This window comes from Artemia sp. Qi Xiang Cuo, chromosome 15 (assembly GCF_049724085.1).
Source record: "Artemia sp. Qi Xiang Cuo chromosome 15, ASM4972408v1, whole genome shotgun sequence".
NCBI lineage: Eukaryota > Metazoa > Arthropoda > Branchiopoda > Anostraca > Artemiidae > Artemia > Artemia sp. Qi Xiang Cuo.
In genome coordinates, this window is record NC_142808.1 from 50658274 (window position 1) to 50666422 (window position 8149).

Here is an 8149-nt window from a genome sequence, read left to right on the forward strand (position 1 = left end):
ATACAAATTTTTTCACTCTTACGAATTTACATTTGAGAGGAGCAGGGAATGAGTGTCTGGTACATTCGATGATGCCAGCCATCATGAAAAATTGGCTGCACTAGCCTCTTAATTTCCATCTGTGGAACAACCCCACATCTCAATTAAACTTTAAATTGCCCCTTGGCATAATTTCAAATAATCTAAGGCCGAAAATACAAAGGCCTATGAAAACGATAGGGGAACAGGGAATGAAGTAAAATTTTGAGCGAACCATGAATCGCCGTTTTTCTGGGTTTCCTCCCCTGGGAAAATCAAATGAAGAATATGCGTTGATGCTAATTGAAGATGAAACTTAGATACTTAGACCGTGGATAATGTCTGGAATTTTAATATCGGTTAAGAAAAAAAAACAGTTATTTAAAAAGCAGTTAAAGAATCCAACTGATTATAATATTAAAAATTTTCAAAAATAAATTAACCGCACTGATACGATTGTCGAAAAATAGGTATTATAAAGAGTCTTTCGAAGAAGCTCAAAATTCTCCTCGCAAAACGTGGTCTTTAATTAATTATATTTTAAAAAAACAAAGGAATTCTAAGTTTCCTGAAGTTATTAGTTTAGAAGATGGATCGACTACTAACAAATTGGAGAAAGTGGCTGATATTTTGAATACTTATTTCGCTAATATAGGAGAGAAAGTTGTTTCATCAGTAATGAACCAGTTTTGAAGTAATGAAGTTGGAAACATTTTCCAACTGGATTTGGACTTAATACTTCAGTAAATTGAATGTCCAATGTCTCAACAACCTCTTCATGAGCTGGTGCATCGGGATTTAGAACTCCTGGAACTTGAAAATAGCACAATTTTCAATTTGTCATATTATCATCAATTTGGCTCCAGTTACAGCGGTGACAGGCCAAAAATTTATGATTCTTGAAGTGAAATAGTCTACTAAGAGGACTGAGGGTAGCTGATGAGCTCGTTTCCGGGTTCTCTTCATCCATACTTCTAAGCAAAGCTTCCCAAAACTCGCAGAGTGACTGCTGTTAGTACTCAGCAAACCCATACACAGTCGGCAGTAATGATCTTAGCTGGACTGTTTACTCAATCTTGTCAAGGGACGACACTGCTGGCCGTAAAATTTCAGCTGCAACGTTGCCTTGTGAATTCTGCAACATATCAAAACGTATTCTGTGTAAGCTGAAAACACACTAAACTGCAGAGTTTGCATAGCATGAAACACAATTTCTGTTTTGGAAACCTTTTCTACAAGCACCAATACCCCTTTGGTAGACCTGCTTTTCGTTAGATCTTTTCTTGTTTCCTTCAATACCTTGGAAAACGTTATCACCTATACCTTGGCACTATCTTATTGTTTCATTTTGCTTCATTTGTCATAGACAATGTTGTTCGGCATTTCGTCTTATTTGCAAACTAATCTTCTATTGCGGCCTTTCTTTTTTTCCCTTTTCCAATGATTACATGTTCGACCCTAGTCCTACTTTTCTTCCTGTTTGGAGAAACATCTCCTATGCTACCTATTTCGATGACGTAATCATTCAAATTAGTTGTTGGTGTTTGGATGACTTTCAATAATGGTAGATCTGGTTTAAAACTACTCCTAAGACGATTGTGCTCTGAGAGCTTCCATGTCAGCAGTAATTTTACTCGGATCATTTTCCACAAGATGCAGACCTGCGCTAGTGGTAACTCTGGATAATGCAACATAAATCATCCCCGGTCCAAAGCAACGACTTCCTGCATCAACGATAGCACATTCCAAGCTCAGGCATTGAGACTTGTGAATTGTAATTGTAAATGCTAGTTGCAATGGAAACTGTTTTCTAGCATAATAAACCTCTTTGAATGATTCAAATCGAACTGTAGCACGGCCTCTACTTGTGAACTGTTCTTGACCATCAATTTGTACCAAAACATTCACTTTTTCACTAGATAGTATACTTTAAACTCTTTAATATATCCTAAAGAGTCATTTACTAAGCCTTTATCTAAAGCAATATTTCTTTGAAGCATTACTCGTGCACCAATTGATATTACCAATTTTGTTAATGCACCAGCTGTTCGTTTGCTGTCATTGGCAAAGCTGAAAACACTTTTCGCTGCTTCTTCTTCAATTCTCTTATTTCTGACCACAGAAGAAAGACAATCAATGGCAGTCAGTGTAACATATACCGAGCTTGTTTCCTTTAGCATAGTGTTGTATATTAGCTTACAGTCGTCGTTTTTGGGCATCAAAATATCAAAACATCAGAACTTTGCCTTTCTTAAACAAATTATAATATAATTTGGTAATTTCCTATGAGGTGGCTCGCGACATGCATCCTAACTTTCGTGTAGAAAGACGCTGGAGATGCTGTTCTTCACAATTTCCAAGACCTCTATGTTTGCAAGAGTATCTGCATATGGCTTGTCCTTTTTTTGCCTCATGTTGATTGTCAGCTCATCATACTCAAATTCATGCCATAGATTAAAGGATCCCATGGATCCAAGTCTATTTTTGATCTCTAGACGAGTAAAAGGAATAAGTGGCGGATTTGCCGACATGGGCCTCAATTGAAGAAATTCTCCAAAGAGAACAAATTTGGCATTACCCATTGGGAAATTATTAGTTTTAATTTCCGTCAAGCGCAAATGAATATACATCAGCATAAGAGAAGAAACCATGCTTATTTCATCTATAATGAAAAGCCGAGTTCGTCTAAGAGTTTTTCGCAGCGTCAGCAATTGTTCGGTGTATAATGATGTATATTTTTCAGTTGTCTGCAGGTAAACTAGTAGACTTAAACATAGATGAATGGTAACACCCTTTATACTTTGATCAGCAAGGCTACTTGGGACCATAACAACAACTGGACAATTCTCCCTTGCAAACTCCTGACAAAGTAAACTTCTAAGTACACAAATTACTCGTGACTTTTCAGTTCCCCCAAAGCCCGAAACTATCAGTCTGATGGGTTTGTCATTGCTGCCGTTTTTTAGGTTGCCTATGATTCTGTCAACAATTCTCTTCTGATTTAAATTAAGGGAACTGAAGTCATCTGACAACTCTTCACTTGTGATTGACTTTAGTAACTATAGGTTTCCATTGACTAAATCTTCCATTGCATCAGCCGCTCTATCAATAATCTCTCCTTGAATAGCATTATTTGGATCATCAATCTACGGCTACTCATCAGTTTAGTCATTCATTTCATGAGCCTGAATTTCCATGGCTCCCTTGCGTACTCTTGTCTCAAATTCGGCATCGCATGAGGATTTATTTACCAGCTTCTAATGATAGACTACCACGGCTAGATATTTTTCACTTTCAATGCAATATGTCTCAAAATTGTTCAAGTCACGAACATAAATATTCCGTTCATTTCTCCACGGCTTCAACGGTTTCAAAAACATACCGTAGTACTGGTCTTCCTTCTTGCTAGATTCAAGAGGAATGACCTTTTTGTGCTGTATGATATATGGTTTGTGAGTGCGTCGTAGTAAAAAAAAAAATGAACCTGTTTTCAGTAACATTTTTTCATCATTGCCCCGTCGTTCACGTTCATGTCAAGACAACAGCTCATATAGACTCATGTGTTCTATATGCTCTTGCCTAATTAGATAAACATCAGCTACCCAGGGTGCAACATAGAGATCTAAATTTTGGGGATCTTTACGTGCAATTTCTTCCAATTGCTTGAATGTTTTAAGTGTCCTTTTTAGACCTGTCCCCTTGGATAAATCCACAAATCTAAATTGTCTCGAGAAACTGTACAATTTTTTGTCAAGAAGCCTATGTGCCGCCTCTACTGCTCTAACTTGACGCGTTTTAACTGCATATAATATAAATGATATTGCCCATGGGCCCAGACCTTTGTATGCATTAGTCGCTTCTTCCCACATCTCATCAATTTCTGACTTCTCACCTTTTGTCATGTAGTCTGTTATATAGTATGACAACTTGGAGTCAATATGACAAATATATTGAGCATCAACATTTGATAGATTGGTCAATAACAATGAGGGATTGTAATCATTGATGTACCTCTCCTTATCTGCACGAGCGATGTCATATATTCTCCTTCTTGTTTTTTTTCGGTTTGTCCCATGAGCCAAACAATCAATCATATCTTGTATTTCAGTTTGTCTTTCATAAGGGCGAGAAAAACTGAATCTGCAATAACTAATCCATTTGCCTGAATTTACTTTGAATTTCCGTTGACAGTATTTGTTTCAGCGGTGCATCTTGTGATCGAAAACAAGTTTGTGCAGGGTTGGACTGAATAGTTTGTCAGGAAATTGGCACGTGATAATACTATCAATGTACCTTGTAAATTCATCCAGTGATGATTTTCCAATTACTGGTGCATCATCTACCAGAGAATTCAATGCACATGGGGTGCACCTCTCGTTTGGTATTCAATTTGCCAAAAGTAATCCTTGATTTTACCAAAGACAGGATTCAACTTTGCACAGATAAGGTCGTTGAATATGGCGCTCCATTTTTTGTGAAAATGTGTAGCCACAGATACAGGGTCCATTGCTGTTATTTCACCTGGTATTATTTTATCAATGACAACCACGGGGCTGTTGATGTCGCGTGAGTGTCGTATGAATTCTGGAGAAAACCATTCTACACAAGCGGCTGTAATAAATAACGTTAGGGGCCCTTCTTGCTCTATCAGAGGCTTAACTTTTCCAGCGAACGCATAAAAATATGATCTAGATCCTCTCACTTTTGAATGGACATGAAAAATTTACGTTTCCATTTCGCCATCTCTGTTTTGACGTCGATCCAGAAAATCTTTTGCAGTTTGATTAAGCCGAACAGTCCTTATCATATATGAAACACTATTGCAAAAGTAAGAAAGCTCTCGATACTGGAAGTTGTGAAATAGATAGTTTTTGTCTAAACGAAACTGTGGGTGTGTACTAAAAAGACGCTCTTTGATGTAGTCTGCTTTTCGCATCGCAAACCTACGGGCTATGTCCCGCATATGGTCTTTGCCATAAGGGAAGAGATTTGGAAATGCTTTGATGTCCAATTCCTCTTGAAAGAGATCCTTCCCTAAACCATGTAGTCTTTTCAATTGAAATTGGTCATTGTCAATGTTTTTGTTGTTCTTGAAGTCATCAATAAAATCTTTTGGCATTGACAAGTCAAGAGGTTGTATAGAGATATGCTCTACTAAGTGTGATTTGGCATAATTTTTAAGTTTTTTCTAAAATTGCTCCCTCTGGTATTTCATGATTTTGCTATTGTCAACCATCTCTACTGGTCAGCTGCAACAAGCAGTTCTCCTGAGGAGATTGTTGAAAAGTATCAATCTATCATTAACCATGTGACAGACATTCACGAACATTTCGATCAGGTAATCTTCAAAAATTGTGCACACGGCGAAGATATGGCCCGGTATTACTATATTCAGCCAGGGTCTGAAGCAGAAATACAATTGGAGAAGATCATCTGTGCACCAAGGATGATGAATACGGTTCGACGTTTGTCACTATCTGGTTCAACTACATCGGAACTAGAAGCTTTCCACAGCAATTTAAACCTATTTGCTTCGAAGTATTTGAATCTTGAATATCCAGCAATGTTATGCAGCTAATGCTTATTCCAGTAGTATCAATATTTTTTTACGGTTAATTTTTACCTTATAATTTTACTGGTGTATATCTCTCCCCTCCCCCCTAGTAGATCCAATCAAGTCTAGCACATCACTGCTACCAGATAGTTGTAGCATAATCTAGCTAGTTCTGGATCATGAACAGTAAAGTGTAAAATAAATCACACTAATTTCTTTTCAAAAATGTTAGAAAACTTTAAAGGAACTACCAAATATAGTTGATCATACGGGATGTATTGTTTGCATTATCATTCTTGGCAAGATTACTAACTGTTATTATGCTTAAACATTTCATATCAGCATGCAAAACAAGCTTATACTTTGAATTTTTGTTTTGTTTTTATTTTTTAGAGCTTACATCACTGTTCTTCACCACAGCGAGAATACCAATAAGCCTATTAAGAAACACAAGGATGGTTCAGTCATTTATAGAAAAAAATGGGTGAAATTTGCAAAGGACGAAGCTCGAGCATATCCAGTCAAAGAAGATCCCACTTATAGTAGGTGAAATTTTTGACCATCTTATGTTGATTAAGGTTAAAAAGAAAATAAATGTAAGACCTTGTACCAAGAATAGAAAACCAGCCTGGGGCTATGTTTGTGCCTGGAAACTGTGATGACCTAAAATTTTACTTCTGTCCGTGTAATTTATAATTCTTCATGCAATATCACAATTTTCCTTGTTTTGCACTCTGCTGTCTGCTTGTAGCTTTATTCCAATTATTTTTCTTTGGTATTCTTATGCGTTTAGTTTTATTTTCAATCATTTTTCAGGTTATGCAGCTCAAGTTGAAGAGTCTATTTTGGAAGTTGTGAAGCATCAAAAAGATACTGAACTGCCATTTGAGGTCCCTGAAGGTATTGTTCGACCACAACTGGAAATCAATGACCTTGTCCAAAAGCACCAGTCACGGTTCAGAAGAAATAATAATTAAAGAGCTGTAAATTTCGAGAGTTGTCCTTTCTGCAAACATTTTCTCCTTGATGCGTGTTTATTGACTTTGTTGAGTGTTTATTACTCATCGAGTTTTTGTCTTCCTTGAATATGTGAGGACCACCTTAAGTATAGACAGTGCCATGAATAAAGGAACTGTTATAAGTGTGATGATTTTTGGATCAGTACAAGTGTTTTTTACAAGTATTTTCTTTCTTCTTACAAGTGTTTTTTACATTAATCTGTGATTAATGGATTTGACATCTCTTTTGACTGAATTAATTGACTTGTAAGCGGTGATTAAATGCTGGATTTATCAACAAAACTGCAATAGCCCAGATTTATCAACTTAACTACAACAGAATGGATTCATCTACATCTACCTACTTCTCCTATCCCTAGAACCAGAGGTCTTTTTCAAGGCCAACAAATTTGAAAAATGAATACTCATTGTGAATAATCAGAATATTTTCCTTTTCAGGTTTTTTTTTGGCTAAATACCAAAATTTCTGTCCAACTTGCAAAATTAACAGACATATATATATATATATATATATATATATATATATATACAATTTTTGAAGATTACGTGATCGAAATGTTCGTGAATGTCTGTCACATGGTTAATGATAGATTGATACTTTTCAACAATCTCCTCAGGAGAACTGCTTGTTGCAGCTGACCAGTAGAGATGGTTGACAATGCTTCTGTGAATAAATCCAAATAATTCTACGAGTAACATAATTATGATAAGCTTTATATAAATTTAGCTATTTTTGACTCTCTTTTAAGGAAAAGGGGGTACATTAGGTCATACTATAAGACCCATACCATACTAATGCTATATATTTGGACATTCCTAACCAATCGTAAATAGTCACTAAAAATCCCACAACATTTCAGCATTTAAAAAATTTTTAAAAGCAGCATTGAAAAAGGCAACTCCATTTAAACAAAAAAAAATTAGATTTGCAAGACGTTATCAGATAGCTTGTAAGAAGTGGCACTCAAAGAGGTAGTTGTTTAGTAAAAAAATGGGCTTCTGACCAAGCTCTTGTGGACCAGCAGCCTGTAAAATCAAAGGGCTGGGTCCCTCTCTGTTTCATCTTCTGATGCTTTAATACAATCAAGATCATAATAAACGTGGTTTAACGTAAAATCTGTTATACCTCACTTTTTCCACAATGCAATGGGATCAAAGCCTTTGGTCTGTCCAAGTCTAGTCAATTTTTTTTTTAATTTTTGGCAAAATGCCATGAATCCAAAGCATGAGGTATGTTTTTGAAGACATTGTCCTCCCTCATTAATTTCCCAATTCCAAGATGATTGTCAGTTGTGACTTCTGCAATCTCAAGGCCTTCATTAATGAGCTCCAGAAGACCTAGTCGAAAAGCATACTTTTTGAGGGACTTGGAATGCTGAGAAGCAGATTTCTGCAAACTAAGAATGGCCAAGTAAGTTAAATGGAATGAAAAAGGAGTCTAATTATCAGGAACAGTGGAAACAATTATAACTGTTACAATTTAGATTAAGGTATCTATTATGACAAAAGAATTCATAAACTAAAAGGTACCTGAGTCAAATTGTAACAAGAATATACA

The 8149-nt window shown here is 36.2% G+C and overlaps 1 pseudogene; it reads right to left on the minus strand.

The window, feature by feature from the left end:
• Positions 1–664: 664 nt before the first annotated feature.
• On the minus strand, positions 665–3581 carry LOC148943813 (uncharacterized; annotated as a pseudogene).
• Positions 3582–8149: the final 4568 nt, after the last annotated feature.